The sequence below is a fragment of the Phlebotomus papatasi genome, chromosome 2 (genome assembly GCF_024763615.1).
Source record: "Phlebotomus papatasi isolate M1 chromosome 2, Ppap_2.1, whole genome shotgun sequence".
NCBI lineage: Eukaryota > Metazoa > Arthropoda > Insecta > Diptera > Psychodidae > Phlebotomus > Phlebotomus papatasi.
Genome location: NC_077223.1, coordinates 90,712,053 through 90,733,594, shown reverse-complemented (window position 1 = coordinate 90,733,594; position 21,542 = coordinate 90,712,053). Strand labels below are relative to the sequence as shown.

The window sequence follows — 21,542 nt, the reverse complement described above, 5'->3', positions numbered from 1 at the left end:
TTCTCTGGAAAATCTATCTAGACAGCTACCCTGAAAATTTCAAGTCAATCGGATGAAAATTACTCCAGTTCTACTGCTCGCCGTAAATGAAAAAGTATTTTTAACAAAACGCATTTAAAGTTTTCCGATATGTAGAAAACACATATGTTTTCGTACGGAGTACAGTAGACTCTCTCTCAATTGGGCATTTGGGGCGAAATGTCATCCGGTTTATCGATAGATTTGGGCAGGGACATGACATTTCCTATGTTTCCCATATGTTATGTTTCTAGCGAGTCGAAAAAAAAATTGAGTTTATTAGCTGTTTTTTGTCATTGTAGAATGAATTAGTAAAAAATACTAATACAAAATAAAAGCCAATTTAATAACGAAGAGGCAACCGAAAACCCTAAATTGGCAGTCTACGTAGTTTTGGAGATATCTCGTGAAATGTGTACGAAAACAGGGGAAAAATTACACTAAAACTGGTCGCATTTTTCGAAGATAATGTCACCCTCCTGGATTTGGGTGTCAAAGCCTTTGTAAATTCCATAAAAAAGCGCTGAATTATAAAGGATCACGATAAAATAGGAAGAACTACAGCGAATTTGAGCGAATTAGCTTCATAATTAAACGTGAAAATTGTCAACAAAATTTTCCGCCCGATTGAGTGAGAGTCTACTGTACTTCAAAAATTCCTCGTTTTCGGACGCTTAAAATTATTTTTCTCTGTCAGTCAGTCAAATGGTGAACATTACGGATCAAGTTGTGATCGAAGTCCAAGTGCAGTGTAACAACTCTCACCTGTACGTGATTTTCCCTGACATATTCGATACCTGATGAAGAGGACATCCATCCTCGAAAATTCACGTAAAGAAAATGAAAGGGTTTTAATGTGAAAATTGTTTAATTCCTTAGAGTTAAGTCATTTTCACAAGAAAATCCTTTTAATAATTTAGTTGAATACAGTTATTTGGGTTAATTGTGAATAATTGTCGATATTACAACAAAAAAAAAAACATTGGGATGAAATCTTGAGCTGGAACAGTAAGACTCATATTCTTTTGAGCTGTCCCAAAATTCTGGATAGGTTTGAGAAAAACCCTTTTGTACAACACTATTTTGGTTAGTAAGTAATGCAAAAGTACATATTACAAGAAGGGACACGACCTGAACGATAAAATAGAGAAGAAAATATTTTGTGGCATTTTAGAGATTTTTTATAACCGCAGCGCCGCCAAACGTTTGTCAAGTGAGTTATTTGTATCTCTATCTCTCTCTCACAGTTGAATTGCGCGCGATTTAAGAACTTTCTATTTGAAGTGATATTTGCCTATTTAATTTGATATTTAATTTCTTTGTATTTCTGCAAGATTCAAGTAAAATGATGTGTAGTGAACAACTATCCGTCTTCCGACAAAGATATCAAGAAGACAATTTCTTTCTATGAGTTTTTATTTTGTTATGTCTTTTTGGCGCAAAAATATTTATCATGGCATCGTGAATGAGCGGGATTAGTGTTACCAGCATGGCTATCTGTAATTTCCATTCAAATTATCAACACAAAATTTCCGATATTACAACGACTTTTAACGAGCACAGTTCTGTCGTAGAGAATAAAATTGTGAAAATCAAGAAAATTTCAGTGTTTCCGTCTATTTCCTGGTAATTTAAGTAAAAAAAAAGCCAAAAGAAATTTTCTGATGGATATAATGCCTTAATTAAGTAGTTTTTATTAAGGGCATGAAAAATATTATAAGTACTTAATTAAGGACTTTCGACTAAGCACTTTTTAAGTAGTTGGCTGGAACAAAAAGTCGATATGATGATTTGATAAAAAAATATAATAACTGAAAATTTTGTAAAATGTAGATTCTCGGAAAATGAATTTATGGGATTCCAAGAGAAGATATGAGCTCTCGGCTTCCGGATTGTCATACTGACTGATAAATCTTTACTGGTCTTTATAATGATTGAAATCCCTTTGGGAATTATGAGTACGATCCATTACTATTTAGAATTTAGACCAAATACTTAGCTAAATATGGAGAAAAGATCACTAACGTATCTTTCCCCATTAGTCTTCTATCGCTCTGACTTGCTACTTGTATCACTGCTATACTGCCTTTATGGCTCTTCATGTCATAATAACTCTTTCTACACATATCAATGAACTTTTAATAATTGAATAAAATGAATATTTTGAATTGAATTGTAAAATTTTGCTATAAATTTGCATTTACTGCATCCTGGTTATCACAATTGATTTATCTCATTTTCATACACTTGGCAAATAGTTGTTCAACAACTACTTAGAATTAAGGCATGTCCTTAAATTAAGCACTTATTAAGTGCTTAATGAGTACTTATTTGTTAACCGGAATGTAACACATTAGTTTGAAAACTTTTTAAACTTAAAACTTTGACTGATTAAGGTCTTCTCTAAATGTTTTATTAAACTGTGAAATTCATTAGGCTTCTTCAATTGTAAACCTAAGAAAATCGGAATATCGTAGATATTTTTGAAAAAAACTTTATATAATTGTAATTTTTTACTTCCGTGTACTTTTACTTTTATCGTAATACGTGTTTCTGTAATGATTTAGAAAGATTTGCGTACTGATGACGTGTTTTAATCCTTAATGTGAACAATGTTTTCAAACACGTAACGGAATTCATGTTAAATGAATTTACCAAGGTGCTTAACCTAAATTAAGAAAAAAAGGTTAGAAAAATTTATTATCATAATTTTTTGTTGTTTAGATAGAATTTTTCGAGGATTTTAATATAATACGATACTATTCAGAAAGCTACAGAGAAAAATGGTTCTAATTCAGACTAAATGCAAAATTTTCTTCACATAACCTCAATTTGAATTGATATTTGAGGTTATGTCCACAGATTTCAAGCGAAACTAGCCCTTTAACATTATTCTGGTGGAATTAAATAGATTGTAAAATTTTTAAGATTTGGAAAATTCTTATTTTTGTGAAAAATTTCCACATTGCACCAGATTTTCTTATTTGATAAGGGCTTTATTCTAGAATTTGAGGTTATGTATAATCTAACTTACAAAATAATTCATGTCACAATAGAAAATTTTAAAATAAATCAGTTCTGTCCTTTTAAAAAATATCTATCAAGGACGTGCAGAAAAACGCTATCAAACATAAATCTGAATGGTCACTGAATTTGAATTCTTTACATTGATTCATTACAAACTCCATTTATTTATGTAGTGTCACTATCAAAGTAAATAATTTCTCACTCAGAATTCAAATCTGAAAAATAAACGAAGGAAAATATTACCAAAATCGACGCGTTGTCGAAGCACTCAAAGAGTCAAGTGGTAGAGTACTCGCTCTATGATGCAAGTGTCTCGGGTTTGAATTCCCAGGAATTTTTCTGGTGTTAAAGGTGTTCGAATTGCATCAAGCAAGCTTCATTGTACTTAATTAAACGGGGAATAGGACTTATAACTTCTTCCTGTATAAGAAAAAATAACAATGGATGTCCCGAACTTCCCTTTCGTGAAGGCTTAAGTCCTTCTATGGAACGTTTTTCCATCATTAAAAATTACAAACTTCATTTATATATGTTGTGTAACAATCAAAGAAAAAAATTTGCCACTCACAATTGATATCCGAGAAAAGAATGAAGAAAAATATTATCAAAATCGATGTGATGTCACATTTCCGTGAAGTGAGAAGAGCGTAAAACAACGTATTTCTACCTCTCACAGGCGTCATTTCAACGTAATTGATGAATTAAATGAAGTAACTAAAAATCCTTTTCAGATTTTTTAAGGTTAAGCTTGATATAACCTAAAACCCCGGCTGTCAACTTTCAAAATCGAAAATTTACGATAAAGAATATTCATTTAAAGTTTTTTAATAGATTACGTTCGGAGGATTTTAATAATAATGCAGCCCTATGACTAATATTTTCGACTTCTTGTATTTCTAAAACAATCAAACTGATATAATAAATAAACCTATTTTGTGATCAAAAATCATGGTCAGTGACATAGAAAAGAAATATATAGATGTTGATTGAGCTTATTTTCATGTCGATTTCACAACATTCTCAGCGTGTGTATGGGTCAATTTTTTCGGGAAAATCCCACCAAGTTCCGATTGATTTTTTCCGTGCTACTCAAAGGACAATGACTCTGCGGAAATTACTTCGATCTTGAAGCTCCATTAACTTGTATAATTCGTTATTTTTTGGTAATTTACTGGCTTTTATTATGAGGTTGGTGTTTTTCTGCCTAAACAAAAACAATAATCTGACGCATTTCCCCAAATGATTCCAAAGGAGATAACCAGCTGTTAGATAAGGTTTTGCTTTTATCGATTGCATTGCTATTAAATAGGCATAAACATTTGGTTGTTCAGAGACTCATTTTGTTTATCTAAATGAGCCCAAAATTAGTTTAAGGTTTTCTTTCACAAAATTATCTTGTGTCTAGACTTAGACTCTTTAAATATTAACCGGGAAATAATCTCTATTCTGATTTTTGTTTAGTTTTGTAAATGTTTTTTTGGGAAAAAAATGGGCTTCGATGCTGGACGCAAAATATTGACATTTTTGTCGTCATGTGCAACGAATGATGTAAAGAGAAAAATGCTTCGATTTTCTGTGTCGCAACAGGCAAATGACGTCGTTGCTTCCCACTCGATGACGTCATGGCGCCGTCGTCTAACTAAAATTGGTTCGTTGCGCCACATTCGCACACACCGAACCGGCAATTTTCCCATCTAACGTCGCCCAAAACACCCACAAATTGACTTTGTAAGTCTAGATCTAGAGGCTACTACTTTACACATACATTATCACACTCTTTCACCCAGAAACTTCTAGTTCTCCTCTCGTGAACGGAGAGTGGGAAATGGTGACGTCACTCTTGTGGGTGGGCATCATTTTACCATCTCTTTTGCATTATTTCATCCTCATTCCCAAAAATATGACTCACATTCTGTTTTTCCCCGAATGACTTTTCATCAGAATCTTTTTGTCATGAATAACAAAAATATTATCACATCAGGAATTTTAACAACTTCTACGAAAGAATAAATTCTAAATGGATTTTTTCTTTCAATTGCGAACCCTGATGGTGCAATCTGTCCTTTCTCTAGCAAAAGAATCAAGTGCGCATTTCAGAACTTTTTCCTTGTTGACACGGAGTTGATTAATTACCGGGTAGAGAATTAAAGGGTAAACAATAGACTCCTCGTAAAACAATAATTAAATATAGATATTTGTATATCTGAGTAAGAGAGAGCGCAGGAGGAGGGTGAGAAGTTTTCTAGGCCGGCAACTGATTAATTCATTCACAACATCGTATAAACAGTTCAATCACGCGCATTATGACGAATCATTGGGAAGTTTATTATTATTTTTTCTTCAACTTTTCGATGAAAGTCCATTTTGCAATCATGGGACAATTCCTGGATTCAAATCTTCGCAGATACTTGCTGATGGGAGACAGCAAAACAATAATCAAATGCGCGTGTGCTTCACGGAAAATTTGGTTTGGAATTTCACGAGGTAGCTATAGCGAATCAACAAATATGTTAATGAACTAATCAATTTGTTTACAATTTTTGATCCCTCTGATCACAATGAGCAATACTGAAATAATTTCATTTTCAGAACAAGAAGCATTTGTTTCTCGGCTTCGCATACCCTCTGGCTTCGAACACTATGTTTCCCATATTTTTTTTTAATGAATCTGACCTAATTTTGTCACTAGGTCATATTCATTAAAGGAATATGAAAAAAAATACGAAGTGTTCGAAGCCAGATTGTGTGCGAAACCTGGAAGCCTTCTCCTACTTAAATTCTATTTAGAATTAAATGAAAAATTTAGAACCAATTGTTTCAGCACATCTTCAAGAGCAAAAAAAAATTTCTGGGATCAAAATGTACATCCTTTTCTTTCTTAAGAGTTTTCCATGTGTCTATCCCACTCTTTCGTACTCTTCTTCTTCTTCCTTTGGACATCAAAACGAATTCAACACTGCACTGGGAGAAATCCGAAAAAAATAAAATAACATTCCGTAAATGTTAATTTATCCTGCAGTATTGATCCAAAATCGGTGTAAATATTACCCTTTTTAGGTGTATTAGGGGTTAAAGTTACCCTTTTTCATGTTGATTTTACCCTTAAGGTGTAAAATTAACATTAAAAATGTTAATATATTTTTACACCTAAAAAATGTTAAAGTTCCGAGGAAAAAAAGTTAATCACACCCCTTTTTTCTCAGTGAATTTATTCCGATACAATTTTATGAGGTTTCGTTAGCTCAATTGGCAAAGTGTTGGCTTTGTAATGCAGAGGATCTCGGTTCCATTCTGCATCGAAACCCGTTCGGTGAAAAACTGAAAACAGTTTTTCTTAGCAAAAAGCGTTTTGTGATGGACACACACACCTTCTCATTTTTGCCACTAGGTGGGGTTCGCATAGCACTTCTTGTACTTCGTTATAAAATAGAAGGATAAAATTTGTATTAAATTTTTCGGCCGGTTTCCACCTGACGCCAAGTTAGTAACCATATCTGAAAGGCTTTGGAGCTGTCCTTTGGCAAGTAAAATGCTCCCTCTTCCGGACTCCACCCTTTAGTAACGACTTAATCATCGTCATAAGTCCTCGTCCACCGAAGCCTGAGAAATATGGATCAGATCGCCGAGACAAGGTCCCCTCTTCCGTTAGTATCTAACCAAAAATTTTGAATGAAATCCAGAGCACACCGCATTGATGTGAAAGAGGGAATGGGACAGTATTAATTGAGACGCTCAGAGCAGAAGTGGTCTCTTTTGTATGCATTTCCCTATTAAAAGAGTCCTCTTCTGCTCTGAGCGTCTCAATTAATACCCTGAACCCTTAAAAACCCTGAAAGCCATTAGAAAGGGTTTTTGATGGAGAACAAAGAAATGATGATAAGGAAAGATTACAATAACATAGTAATTGGAAAAATCGAAAAGAGATGGAACTCGTATTTCAATAAGAGTAAGCGAAATGGCTATATGTGCCGGATTGAATGGGACAGGCAAAGTGTAAAAAGGAAGAAGAGGAAGAATCCAATTTTGGCTTCGAAAGAGATGGATAGTCATATGCAAAACGTTTGAGGGAGAAAGGGATGTGAATATTGATCTTGAGCTGAAGATACAATAAGATAACCGAAAATTCCGAAAATTACGTCGAAGAATGGGGCAGCTAAGTTAAAATCAGTTTTTCCCAAAACTTTCGGCTTAGGCTTCAAGCCTTCCTTAGTGATCAAATCCATTCTGCTCTTGCTTTGTTATGGGGTCTTTGTGGTATTCAGGGCATAGGATCTGGATTACTGAACTTGTATCTCCAGCTATTTTTGCAACTTTTTTAAAACAATTTTCCACTCTGTGTTTCTTAGGAATTCTTTGTGAAACTGAGCTACGAGCAAAGCAAAATTTAGTGTTCTCATTACTCAAATCCAACAGCTTATTAAATCAACCCTTAAATGATGATTGGGATTACGCTCGAGGGTTGTTTCAATCCTCATTTGGGTTATTCACAATTCCCATTAAGTGTAGAAATGAGTATGGATTGCTTCAACTTTTATTCTAACCATTCAGTCTGGTAACCAAGTGGAACAAAGACATTTTTAGTTCTGCAAATTGGTTGAAGTATTTCTTGTTCAAATTTCGAAGTTCTCGTGCTTGAATGTCAAATTGTGTCAATTTTGCCTTTGTCGAAAACTTTTTATAGTGTGAAGCGGATAGAAAGTGCAGTTGGATATTCTATATGAATTTTGCTAAAATGAAAAAACATCTCGACTGAAGTATATTCATAAATCGAAAACATGTAATCAGATATTTCAGAAGTCTCACACAAAGTAAACTTCTGACTAGATTCATGCCCCTGTAATATTGAAAAAATCGATATTTTTCATAGTTACCCAAGACACAAACCACTAAACTCATTTAGACCTTATTTTTCATTTTCCCCATGGTGTCTACCATGTTTCTCTCAATGAAAAATGGAATATTTATATAAAAAAGAGAATTTTCACCATCTATTAATCTTTAGTAAGCTTCTTTTTATTTCTGAAAAATTGTGTGGTATGTGTCTCGGCTAAAATTGTCCACTTTTTCAGTGGTTAATCTCTCTTAACCCAATATCTTAATTTTGTTTATTGAATTCAAGTGCATGTGACCTCTGGGAAAATATCAAGTACTAGCATAAAATGTGAACTTCCTTTCACAACCTTTTTTACAATGCGCCATCGCGAAAATGTCAATATACAAAAAAAAAGTGCAAAAAGTCAAGAGATTTTTACATGGAAAAATCTCTATGTGTACGGATTTTGCGATTAATCAGACAGCGGGTGAAAGGGAGTTGTAATGATAAAGTATATGCACTTAAATGCACTTTTGAGGGAAAAAGTTGTAACAAAAATAAGAAGTAGAAGAAGAAAAACGCGCTCCAAGTGCACTGAGTCAACATAAAAGTACAGAGAAAATTGCGTAATTAAACTTATGGCTGCTGTACAGTGTACATTGAGATGGCTGTGAGTGAGAGAGATTGTGTTCCGTCTCTCTTTTTTTAGGTCAAATATCACGCATTTATTATTTATTATTGTTTTGTCTTTCTGCATTCGTTTGCCACGTGTTTCACAAACTGGCGCAATATTGCGGTTGTGTATAGTTTTGTTCTTGTTCCTCCATTCAATTTCTGCACTCGCGCTTTTCTGCCTGGAAAAATATACCACGCGCAAGTGAGAAACCACAAATTCACCACACGAGCAAAAATTTTGTATTGTATTTATTCATATGGGCTCTGACATAGTAAATGTTTTTTTATCTCTGTGTAAATAAATATACAAAAATTGATGGAAAATATTCAAAGAGGAGAAATACTTCGCGATTTGATGAGGTTTATGAGTATGATAAAGTTTATTGAAATGGGAAGAATGCGGTTGTGATTTTGGCGAAGACGAAAGTATCGTAACTTAGTTTTGAGGTTAGCTAGATAGACTGGTTTCCAAAAAGAGACAAAGTTATGACAAGGCAGCTTGCCAGAAATGTCCTGGAGAGAGACACCATTTTTAGGAAGGAAGATTCTGGCATTAAATAACTCACTAAGGAAACATAAAAATGTAGCTATATATTTCATTGGATAAACCTACTTTGAAAATTTAAAGCAAGGTTATGTCTATTCTGTATGTGAGTTAAGATTATGACTGCTCAAAATATCTAAAATTCTCTAACTTACCAAACCGAAAGACTAGTTTTTAGGTTAGAGCGAAAAGGTTCGAAAGAAATGTCAAAACTGAAGCACGAATGTGAGGTTATGTTTGACCTAACCTCAAACAGCAACCATAAAATCAATTAAGTCAAATCTCTAGACGAGATAAATGACTTAACTGTTTGGCTATATGGACCCGAATGAGTCCGACAGCCTTACATAAAATAGAAGAAGAGGAAGATGACTTAACTGTTCTTTTAAGGTCTCAGGAGCAAGAGAGGCTTATGGTTGATAATTGTAGCCACGAACCACTGGTCCGATCGGGATCCAAGAGAGCACTGACTCCATTATTTCGGACCCAACTCTCAAATTGCGAAGGGAGGTTATCGCTAACACTACAACCTCTCCTTCTGTCATACAATTACCTACTCTCAGCGCTCTCTTACGGAAAATAGGGGATGGTAATGCTACATAAATAAGTTTTTGTTTGAAGTCTATATACATTTTTTTCTTGTAAAGTAATTTTTTGTTCCTTAAACGAAGCAATTTATAATTCTTAGAGATTTTTGAGGTTAAAATATAATCAAGTTAATAAACACGACAGTCAAAAGTTCATCAGGGTATTAATGTGACGGCTTAACAAGCTACAATATATTTGATTCTTCAGGAATATATTTTCGGTCTGACCTCACTTTTCCGAAGTAATGACGTTTGTTTTGTAAAAGTCATTTTGACATTTCAGTGAGAATGTCAAATCTATTTATAGCTATCTCCCTCACTCATAGAAAGTTTCGTAAACATGTTTTCCAAACAAAATTATTTTTGCAGGGTCTATAATGCCCAGCGCACAATAACTTTTGTTTGTAAATATCTTTTCAAAATTTCCTATGAGAGTAAGCGAGATAACTAGATCTCTATCTCACTCACTCTCATTGAAATGTCAAAAACATTTCTACAAAACAAAAGTTATTTTGCGCTGGGCATAAAACTTGTACTAAATGTTTTTATGCTGCATTTTTATAATCTGTAAATTATTGAGTTTGCTATTGTTTTTATTATTCAACTTTAATTAGGAGATTGTCGAAATTTTTCGTAAATATAAATAGTTTGTCTGAAGGCCGCTCCGATAAAGATTTCTGGAAACTCTACATTCCTGAAGACAATAAACAGAAGAAACTACTCTCCCCTAATTGTTATTCAAATTTAATGCGGATCTCAGTTAAGATGTTAAACTATATTTTTTTCAATCAAAATCCGTAAAATCCATTGCGATTGTGGTCATTCGGCAATTGACGAAAGCATCAAGCCTTTTCCATTTCGTTTTATTCCTAAGAAATCAAATTTAATGCGCACTGCATTCAGTTTAAATCCATCACACAATACACAGACGTACAATTATTTTTATGCAGAATTTCCGGAAGTTGGATATACAGAAGAAAATGCGTCACTATTGTTGAGTTAAATGGAAAAGAAGACGCACGGAGAAAAGTGTATAAGAGGAAAGAAAAAAAAGAGAGAAAACAATACAATGCTGTTTTCATTTCTTTTGAATTCTCAATGAATTTCTGTCGCATAATTTTACTTTCTTTAACTGTTTCTTTTTATTTATTTTTTTTTTAACATATAAATTGGCTCAGGTGGAAAGAAAATTTGTGACAAGAGTCTAATTGAAAAAAAAAGATATAAAGAAAAAGTTTTTTTCGGTATGGAGTTTTTTTTCCTTCCTTCCTCAATTTTATAATATTTTTTTCACTGTCTCGTGTCTTCTCAGCAAATTGAATATTGTTGTGAAATTACAAAATATTTTTTTCCAAACACGAAACTGCGTCAATTCATGACGTCAACTAATTGTTGAAGTATTACGTTCTCTTGACACTAGAAAAACGATGTTAAATGGAAATGGTGTTTGTTTTTGTCATAGAATCCCCAAGATCAGTATACATTGAAATATTTTCGAAGAAATTCCAACAATCGACACACCTTCATTGTTAAGAAAAACTGTTTATATTTCTCAAAATTTTTATATTAGAGATATTGGGACAAATATTTGATGAAGTGTAAAAGTTTTGGGGTATGCTCGTTGTTGCAGTTGATAACCAATTTAAACTCGATCAATTTGACTTCAAATTGGTAATAAAAGTACAAAACCTTTAATTTTATACAGATGGCTCAACTTGAAAGAGTTTTTCACCATTTTAAGGACTCTACACATTGGCAGCAATTTACATCAAAAATTGCTTTCTTGAAGGAAATTACATGCAATGTTATAGACACAAACGTCAAAATTCTGTCAAAAATGCAATTTTTGACGAAAATTGCTTCCAATGTGTAGAGGCCATTACTCAGGAGGTTGGTTACTAAGACGGCGGTGGCCGATATTACACAAACATTGAACACCTTTTAAAAAAACAAAAGCTGAGATAGTAAAGAATCTCAAACTAACTGTGTCTGTCAAATTTTTGCTTCTAAGAGCTCTAGCCCAAAAGCATTATATGAATAAATTAAAATTAAAATAGAAATTTTGCATAAAAATAGATTATCGGTTTTGTATGCGTTTAAAATCGTTTTCAAAGTTTCTTGGAGGAATATGAACATCAAGACCTTCAGCAATAACATATTCAGAAATATTATCTTAAGATATTATAAAACCTAAAAAAAAGTATATCAAGATTATTTTAGTATAATGATCGAAACATTCACTTAAACGATCTCCGTATCATATTCGAAAATCTAAAGAAGTTTAAGAATTCAAATCAAACCGGTCGAAAAATTGTGTTCTTCAAAATTGCTTATTCTTTCTCCTTAAAAAAAACTAAGAAGGAATAATTAAAGGTCTTGAAGATGAATTTAGAACTCTTAAGGCGTCTACACATTGGGAGCAATTTTCGTCAAAAATTGCGTTTTTGACAGAAATTTGACGTTTCCCCCTACAAAGCTGCAGGGAATTTCCTTCAAAAAAGCAATTTTTGACAGAAATTGCTCCCAATGTGTAGGGGCCATTATCCGGAAAGAGTTCGAAACTTGTCCGAAATAATAACATAGAATCGTAAGGTATTTTCGAAAGTACGAAAATGAAATATTTCAAGAATTGTAGTTGTTCCGATTTCACCTGGGAAACACTATCTAAAAACCATGGTTAAAGGAATGTGTCAAACGCATATACGAAATGTACTTATCGTCATAATTTTTATATTATATTTCTTATATTAGGTCATATTTTTTGACCTTCCCAAACCGAAAGGACTGTGTTTTCTTCGGAGAAGTGTTTGACTAGGTAATATTCGAAATTATATCCGAAAATTTCTGAAGTTGTATAAGTCATTTTCGAAATTAAAGTGTCGAAGTAAAAGCATCAGGGGATGGAAATCAGATTAATTTGGCTGAGTTGCTCAATTTTTGATCTTGAAAACTGAAAAAATGGACGCTGAAAACCCTGAATACTAGTCAAAGGTTACGAACGAATTGTCTGACTTGACAATTTTCGAAAGATGTTCGAAAGATATGTTGTTTGATCAAACGTCTATTTACTGCATGACTTTATAGAAGATCGGTTCATAAATGGTAAAAGAAAGACTGGCATCTCTAATGCAGTTTTAAGAAGGGAATACTATTTTCGAATTTAAGAAAAAAGTCCTTATCGGAATTTGAAAATCTAGTAACGCGGTTGAGTGATAAAGATAGCGGTGATTTTCTGGAAGGTGACGTCTTGTCTGACCTTACTTGCGACTTCTTCCTATATTTATCTCGTTTTCCTGCTTCCTGTAATGTAGTGGTCACGAAAGAGGAAAGACGTCTGAAAAGTTCGAACTTCGAACTTAATTGTATCAAATTTAAAATTATCGGTTATTTCACTCTCTCTCTGATGAGTTCGAGCAATAAAGGGAACACGCGTGGTGTGAATGTTTCATTTGTTTTTGTTGATACGCAAAAATGGTATTAGAGAAGCTTTTACTGCGGAATCACCCATTAAGCTCAGAGCTTTTTCTTCTTTACAAACACTCCAATATATTTTGATGAATGATTTGCTAACTGTCTGTTGTGCTATTTTTCTAGTCCAAGAGACACGTGAGAATCAGGCAGAAAATTCCGTTTGAAGTTTCATTTCTTTTCATTCATATATACATATATTTACTAAATGGAATTTCTGACTCAAAGTTCTCTCAATTGCGCTTTATTCTCTCTTACTTTTTTTTTTTAACTTGAACGTTACTTCTTGTACTCAATGTAACGGTTTAGCAAATTCTTCAGACACAAAATGCTATTAAGGTGTGAGGGAAAGATGTGGAAAAATTTCACTGAAGAACGTCTCTTCCATTGAATTTTTGTTGTATGTGATGGAAAAACCCAACAAGATTCGTTTTGGATTGAAAGTAAATAAAAATGAACGGAAAGAGAAGTTAAAACCTCTTCTCAAGTACCTTCATTAAAGTGGCTATATGGTATCTTTATAATTTATTTTTGCAATGTATCGCAAAGAAAAATTACCCCAGAAGGCAATTGTGTGAAATTCCCAAGTGTCAATTCCTTCTTCAAAAAAGTGAAAGAAATATAATTAAAATCATCAACAACAACAACAACAAAAAAAAACGTTGAAATATTAGAAGTCGCAAAATGTGAAAGAAAATGAGGATATTATTTGGCAAAAATAGAAAATGAACTTTGTCACTCAAATGGTGATATAAGAAATAAAGTATTTATACTTATCGTGTTTACAATACAAATTAATTGACATGGCGTAATTGTACACTCTTTTTCTTTCTTTGAATATTCCAAGAAAATTCCAATTGATTGGGTGGAAGTATAATTTTACATCCGCTATTACATGACTCAGTTTTGTGTTTCGTTTTTCAATTGAAAGAAAAAAAAACTTCACTCCCAGCATACCACCTTCGGATTTTATATAAATGCGTATTTGCAGAATTATAGGGACTTGGCAGTTTCAATGAAGACGAAAGGTGGGTAATTTACCGCCATGATTTTCGGTTTCATTTGAGCTTTTTACTTCAAACTGGTTACCATATATATTAACTTTTTTCGCCCAAAACACGTGTCGGCCATATGGCTTTAAAACTTTCTACAGATGCAGTTAATTGCGGATTAAACTACACGTAAGGGCTATAATTTAGTTTTTTCGGGCTGCATTAGGTAATTGGAAGTTTTGAAGGTATCTAAATAGATTGTTAGATAAGCTTTGGACTTTCGTCTTAAAACTTTGATCAAGTCATTCTTGATTTCCATTATGATTCAATTAGGATTTCCAAAATTCGAAAAAAGTTTTTAGGACTTTTGGAAACTAAGTTCTGAAATCCGTTTTTGTGATTTTGAATTTTACAGCAAAATTAATATTTATATGAAATTATGCTTTTAGAAAATAAAAAAAATAAACTTTAACCTCAGATTTTTGAAAATTAATACCAAAATATTCTTTTAGAGCCCCTAGAATTGTATTCAATTTAGTTTATTTTGATGTTCAAAAGAAGAAGAAGAATTTGAAAGAGTGGGACAGACATACGAAAAACGTTTGAAAAAGAAAGAGATATGAATTTCGAAAAAGTGTGCCAGAGGCATTAAGATTTAATTTTCTAATTTCAAAATTAAAAATTTTTAAAATTACATTTCTTATTTGAATTTTTCGACTTTTTATTTTTATTTCCGTAATATAGTCACTACAGTAACATAATAATAACAATTCAAGTTTGAGAAAAAGCAAATATAATACTTTTATCCATTAAATAAGTGAGTGTAATCGACTCATTTCAATCTTGTGCCAGCTGGGTTCTTCACTAAAAATTTTCTAGTAGTGATATTTTTGCTAATGACAAAAGAAGTGTCCGAGATTTCAAGCTGGCCGAAATTTGATACACTTCTTCTATCCGTTTCACTTTACTTATTTTTTGATATACTTTTGATTTTTATTATATTTTGCAATAAAATTAAGATAGTTTTATCTATGGGGGTTCATGGTGTAATAGGTAATAGCGTTCGACTCTTGAATGGTGTGACTCGACTTGACTGTCACAGTTGTGAGTTCGAGTCCCGCCCGGTGCAAATGATTGAATCGTTTGAAGGGACATATTACTTGTACACATTGTTAACCGAATAAAAAATTGTAAACCGAACGATGTACAAAATGGCAATAAAAGCTCTAATTGATGGAGATTCCGGAAATTATCGGGGGTAAATCGCTCAGGGAAACTCGTCAACTTTTCTCAGAAGTTTCGGCTTGGTCTTCAAGTTTTCATCAGTGGCAAGTTTTTCAAAAATTGTCTAAGATTGTTCATTGATTGGGTCAAAACCTGATAAGACTGCACTGATTCCAATCGGTTATAAACCGGTAATACACCGATTCATAAATAATAACTACTTTTTATCCGAAATTCAATTGTATTACTCCTAAGGTGTATTTTGAGCAATATTTTGATTGTTTTATAAATCGGTTGGAATTGGTTGTCAACCGCTAATAAACCGGTTATGAACCGATAAGTAATATTTGTCCGAAAATCAATTCTATTACCCTTAGGGGAAAGTACTCTTCCTTAGAGCGTTCATGCCTTCGAATAATGTGACTTCTTTTATTTTTCCTAACGGCGTTATCACACTTGCACATTAAAATTTTAATGTGATTCACATTAATGGTCGCTTGTGAGCGTCCAAATATGTTATTTGTGTCTTTGAGTCACTTAATAATTGGGGTTTTTCTATTTATTGATAAAGAAGTGGATTTGGCCTGCAAAAATAAGTTTAAATTTACCTAAAGCATAAATATTTTTCACATTAAAAAATTAAAGAGAAAATCGTATTAATTTTTCGCATTAATGCTATAAATCAATTTATATCAAATTTTGCGGGCCAAGTCTACCTTTTTATCAACAAATAGATCAAATTTTGAATATAAAATGATTCAAACACACAAATTACACATTTGGACTCGCACCAGCGACAATTAATGTGAATCATATTAAAATTTTAATGTGCAAGTGTGATAACACAGTAAGAGACCTACTCATTTTTGTTAAATAATGGTCAGCTTATCATCAATTACTAACAATTATGTGCTAATTATGTGTAAGCCTCTTAAGAAAAACGAAAGAAATTAACAATATTCGAAGGTATGAACGTTCGAAAGGAGAGTACTTTCCCCTAAAACGATTTTGAGGGATCTTTTGAGTGATTCATGAATCGGTTCTAATCGCTTATGAACCGGTAAACGGTAAATAATGCTAAAGTACTTTTCAGGTATAACAACTAAGTCACGAGTCCGAGCAATTCGCAAAGCCTAGGACGCTTTGAAACCCCTTTTTAATTTAATGTTTTAAGAACTTTGACAATTTTGTTCATTTCGGTTTTCGATAACATCTTTATTAAGTAAAAGCTTGATTATGCATTTTAAAAAGCACCTCAATTTGAAACGTTGTATTAGCAGACGTAAAATCTCACTTTCTCGTCTTCCGGAACTTTATTTTTTTTGTGTCTTGGGTAATTAAAATCTTGATTTAAAAATGTAGAAAAGTTTGTGTTACGGATTTGAATGTTTGAGATTGAGATTAAATTCCTAAATCAAGATCAAGACCAAGATTTCTAAAACTTACTCACAGTTAAAATTCGAGCTAATTGATGTAATTAATATTTTTTTCAAAATCATGATTTCGAATGCCATTTTTTGCAAGGTTTATTTCATTTTTGTTTTTCAATCTGAAAGAGCATCTGAAATGTAAATTTAATTGATATAGGATTTTCATTGATGTCTGTGGAATTTCCTGAGTAAATTTTCAAAATTGATGCAATGACGCATTTCAAAGAGCATTGATTTGTGTTTTGACGGAATTGATGAAGGCGGGGGAAAGTTAATGAGAGGAAGAGATTGAAGGTAAAAAGCATCGAGAGAGCATAGAAAAAAAATAAAATTGATACTAATTGGTGAAGAGGAAAGGAAATCGTTCAACAAGGTGGTGAAAAGAATGTGGAAAACACTGGTTGGGCACCAAATGAGCAAATTGGCGTAATAGTAAAGTTGTGTGTGACCCACTTTTTGGACACATAACTCTTCTACCATTTCAGTTTTATGAATTACTAGTGTAGTGTTTGGGTTTTTTTCTTCTTCTAAACCATGGCTCTGGATGTGTATTTGTATGTTTTTATTGATATCTAGCATATGTGCATTCGTAACAGTTTTCCATTGGAATGGTTTTTCAAAGGGGGCGCCCTCTTCAAAAAGGTTTTTCCTGCTGTTACACAAAGTCGCGGCAAAATACAAATACAAAAGTCCATGGAGTTTTGTTTATTATTTTTTTTTACTTGCCTTCTCGTCACTTGCAAGAAGCAGAAACCGATTATTTATGTACATAATCTGTGATGAAGAAAATAAGAGAAAAAAAAAACTTCATTCATTCATAGTTGCGACTCACCTGACCTAATATGTGAGGAATGAGAGAAATACATTCGAATGATACAAAAACATTCTCATGAAATTGTTTTCATTGGGAGATTTCTTTTTTTCTTCACAGTAATATTTTTTCCATAACATTTTTTCTTCTTTTTTTTTACTGTTATGTGCTTTCTTTTTGACAGTCTATGGATCTTTAATATTTACAAAAAAAAAAGAAAATACAATATGCGGTAATTTTGAGGCGCAGTACAGGGAAAAATAAAAACCGAACAGAAAGTGACAATTTATTGTACAACACTGTAAGAAAAAGATTGAAAGTTTGAAAAAAGAATCAAGGGGTTTATTAGAAGGAAAAAATGAGTTGCAAAGCGTTCCAGGCTCAAAAGTACTTTCGCATCATTTACCGTTCACCTGTTCTCAAACGCTTTAAACCGATTTGTAAATCACTCGAAAGATCCTACAAAATAATTTTAGGAGTAATGAAATGGATTTTCGGACATAAATTACTTATCGGTTTATAACCGGTGCATTATCAGTTCACAACGGATTTAAACGGATTTATAAATCACTCAAAATATTGCCCAAAATAACTTAGAACTAATATAATTGAATTTCGATTAAAAATTAATTATCGGTTATGAACTGGTTCATTACCAGGAAGATCTACTGACTAGACTTATCATTGAAATGTCATATTAATGAACCGAAAAATAAGACATTTTACATGACAATTTTCACGTGATTTTTGTTTCAAACTTTATAAACTTCATTATTTTTTTGTGTAACTTGGAGAATGTGTAAAAACATGTGTATTTTTTGTGTAAAAAATACACTTTTCATAACAGTAAAAATTTTGTAAGAAAAAATGATTAATTTCTTCACTGTTTTAAGATATTTTCTTGTGAAGTCTAGGACTTTACAAATTAAAATGTGTACATTTTTACACACAAATTACACAATTTTGTTTGCACATTATGTAATATTACACAAAATTATTCTTCTCTCATTGTCTGTAAAGGTTATGATTTAAATGTGCAATGATCTTAAAAATGCGACTTCTGTGTAAGTTTATAATAGATATTTTGTAAACAAAAATATTAGACAACTGTTAACATTTTTTTTCAGTGTACCTTTCACAACTAGTTCAATTCTAAAATCGATTTGTTTTAAGACAATCATTACTTAATTGTCTTCCTTGAGTCTTTTTCTCTCTTCTCATTACATGGTTTTTTTTTTTTCTTTTTGCCATAAAATTAGCACAAAGCACGATTGAGTGGTGTTATATTGCGAATTGCAAATTCACTCTTTTTAATTTTTGTTCATTGGTTTGATACAATATACAGAGTCGAAGGCGGAAGTTGGTCTGTGGGGACTGTTGTATGGAAATTTTTCTCAAAGCAGCTTTTCTTGGTGCAAGTAAAATAAATAAATAATAAAAAAAAACTGAAAGAAAGCCCCGTGCATATACCAGTGAAATCGACACAGAAAATTATGATGAAAATGAATAAAAATAAAATAAGCACTATGAGAATGTTCCCACACAAATCTACACAGAGCGAAAGTAAAAGTAGCAAAATCAATTTTCACGTTATAAACTCACATTTTTCATTTTTCTCAATTCTCATGTGAATGCAAGAAGGGCAATTGTTGATCTACTTCCCAAAAAAATTGATGTTGAATTCATTTTCGATTTCTAGGAAGGTCGTCTGTGTTTGTCTCGCATGACACCAATTTTAGAATTTTCAATTTGTTGTTTGAATATAGATATCGAATATAGACGACGAAATTGTCCCCTTCAATACTGTGGGATTCATTGATAATAAACATGCTCGAGGTATGAATGAATCAACCGGAAGAAAGTAATCAAGTTACACTAATCTATGGCCTCTGTGTGGTTATTATGTGTTTTATAACCTTATCAAATAGTGAGATGTATTGAAAAACTTAATTAGTTATCCGAGGAAATGCATAAATTGTGCGTCATTGAGGCTTTGAAAGGGATACCTATTGCGTTGGTAAAGAAATTGTAGGACACAAGTAAATTATTATCAATTTTGGATGCTTTTATAGCAATGCATGGTTCAAATTGATTAATCACTGATAGCGAAAAGTCTGTTTTCGACCAATGACGCTTGCAGATCGGCGTTCCAATTTTTTTTGGTCTTTCGACCCACTTTGTGGTTAATAGCCCAAGCCTCTTGATCCTCCGCTACTTCAAGAAGATCTTCTCGGTCGATCCGTAAGAGCTCCAAGGCAAGATCCTGAATTTGATTTGACCACTTTGTCCTAGGTCTGTCTCGAGCGTGATGCCTCTTCACAATGGCTTGCATAGCTTTTGTAAGGAATCTTTTTTCTATTCATGCGCTCAACATGTCCGTACCATCGAAATTGTAATCTCTCAACACGAAGAAGCAACTCCTTGACTCTTAGCTCATCACGAACAGCTACGTTCCTCACTCGATCTCGACGAGCGATTCCCTTAACCGCTAGAAGGTACCACATCTCGGTAGCTTTACTGCTGCGATACTGTACTGTACCACAGCTTTGAAAACCGTTAACTTAGCCGAAGCGTGACTGATCCGCGATTCGAGTTCTGTGTTCATAAATAACACCCCGAGATACTTAAATTACTCCACCCGTTTCACTGGGACTCCACTGACGCAGATTATGCATTATTATTACCTCCGACTTAAGCCGTCATCATCATACCAGTTTTAGCGCAAACACCAACAAATTGTTCAAGTGTGCGCTGAAATCATCTGCAAAGAGATGGTTCACTCTGAAATCCCCAAAGCGAATTGGATTCTGCCCCCGACGGCGGCGGCGCTCCTTTATCTTGTCCATATATATTCTAGGTAACTTCATTTCCGTCAGAATAATTTAAACGCGTACCAAAAGAATTTTCAATATCTGAAAGCTGTTAGAAAGAAAATCAGACACGGGATTTAAACCCACCACGCGTTCACCTGTTTCAACCAGATCTTCTTTCTGGTTTGCACGTCTCTGGTTTAACTAACACCCTATCTCTCTATCTCATCCATCTCTTAGTACTCTTACGGAGTTATCACACTAGAAAATTTCACATTAAAGTTAAAGTGAAAAGTTGCTCATTAAAACTTCTAGAACCACTCGAAATCGCTGATTTAGTCAGGACACATTGCTAGAATTGCTCAATGTCACGATGGCACACGGGTTGTCAGATGAGTGTTTTTGTTTTTGGAGCATTTTAATCGTTTGAACGAAAATGTGCGATTTTAGTGAAGAGGAGGAAGTTTTCCTCCTGTACACTTCTTTTAAGTCCTGCAAAAGGACCCGCTAAGCCAGAAGAAGGAGGTTGTGGGCGAGAGATTGGCTCCTAACGCGACCTTCACATGGTGTCGTTGACATTCTCTGGGGCGATTTAAATTTAAAATTATATCTCAGTTGTTTTTCCAAAAAAAAAGCTTCAAAAGTGGTTTAAAGATGGTAGAGTGGTTGCTCTATAATGCAAGTGTTCCAGGTTCGAATTCCCATTACTTCACTACAAGTTTTCTAGTATCGCCTTCTAGTTATCTGGAATATTTAGAGAATGAAGCAGGTGTCGGCCTACGAGAGCCGAAATATGATTTTCTGGGCCAAGTCCGGCCTATTTCTTCCTGAATAAGCCAAATAAGTTAGGAGTCTGATTTGGTTTAGCACCAAGAGTTAAAGATGAATAATAACATTCCTAGACTACTTTCTAAAAATTATGAAACATTTCGAAAAAAGAAAACAACAACCTAGACAACTTCAATTATTATTTCGCAAAGTCTTGTTTTTTTTTTTGGTCTTCTCAATTTAATGCAAATAAAGGGTGCGTATGCCTGTAAAATTGGATGTATATGATGAAGGCATAAAAAAAAGGCCGAAAAGAGAATGAGGTGGAGATTTTTGCAAGAAAGGTGATGATGGAAAAAAGTGAATGGCACTTTC

General features: G+C 33.2%; 1 protein-coding gene across 3 annotated transcripts in view; it reads left to right on the top strand.

Annotated features, from left to right (window-relative positions):
* Nucleotides 1-21,542, top strand: part of LOC129802370 (ribosomal protein S6 kinase beta-1) — a 77,480-nt gene that overhangs the window by 1,454 nt on the left and 54,484 nt on the right. The window lies entirely within an intron of this gene.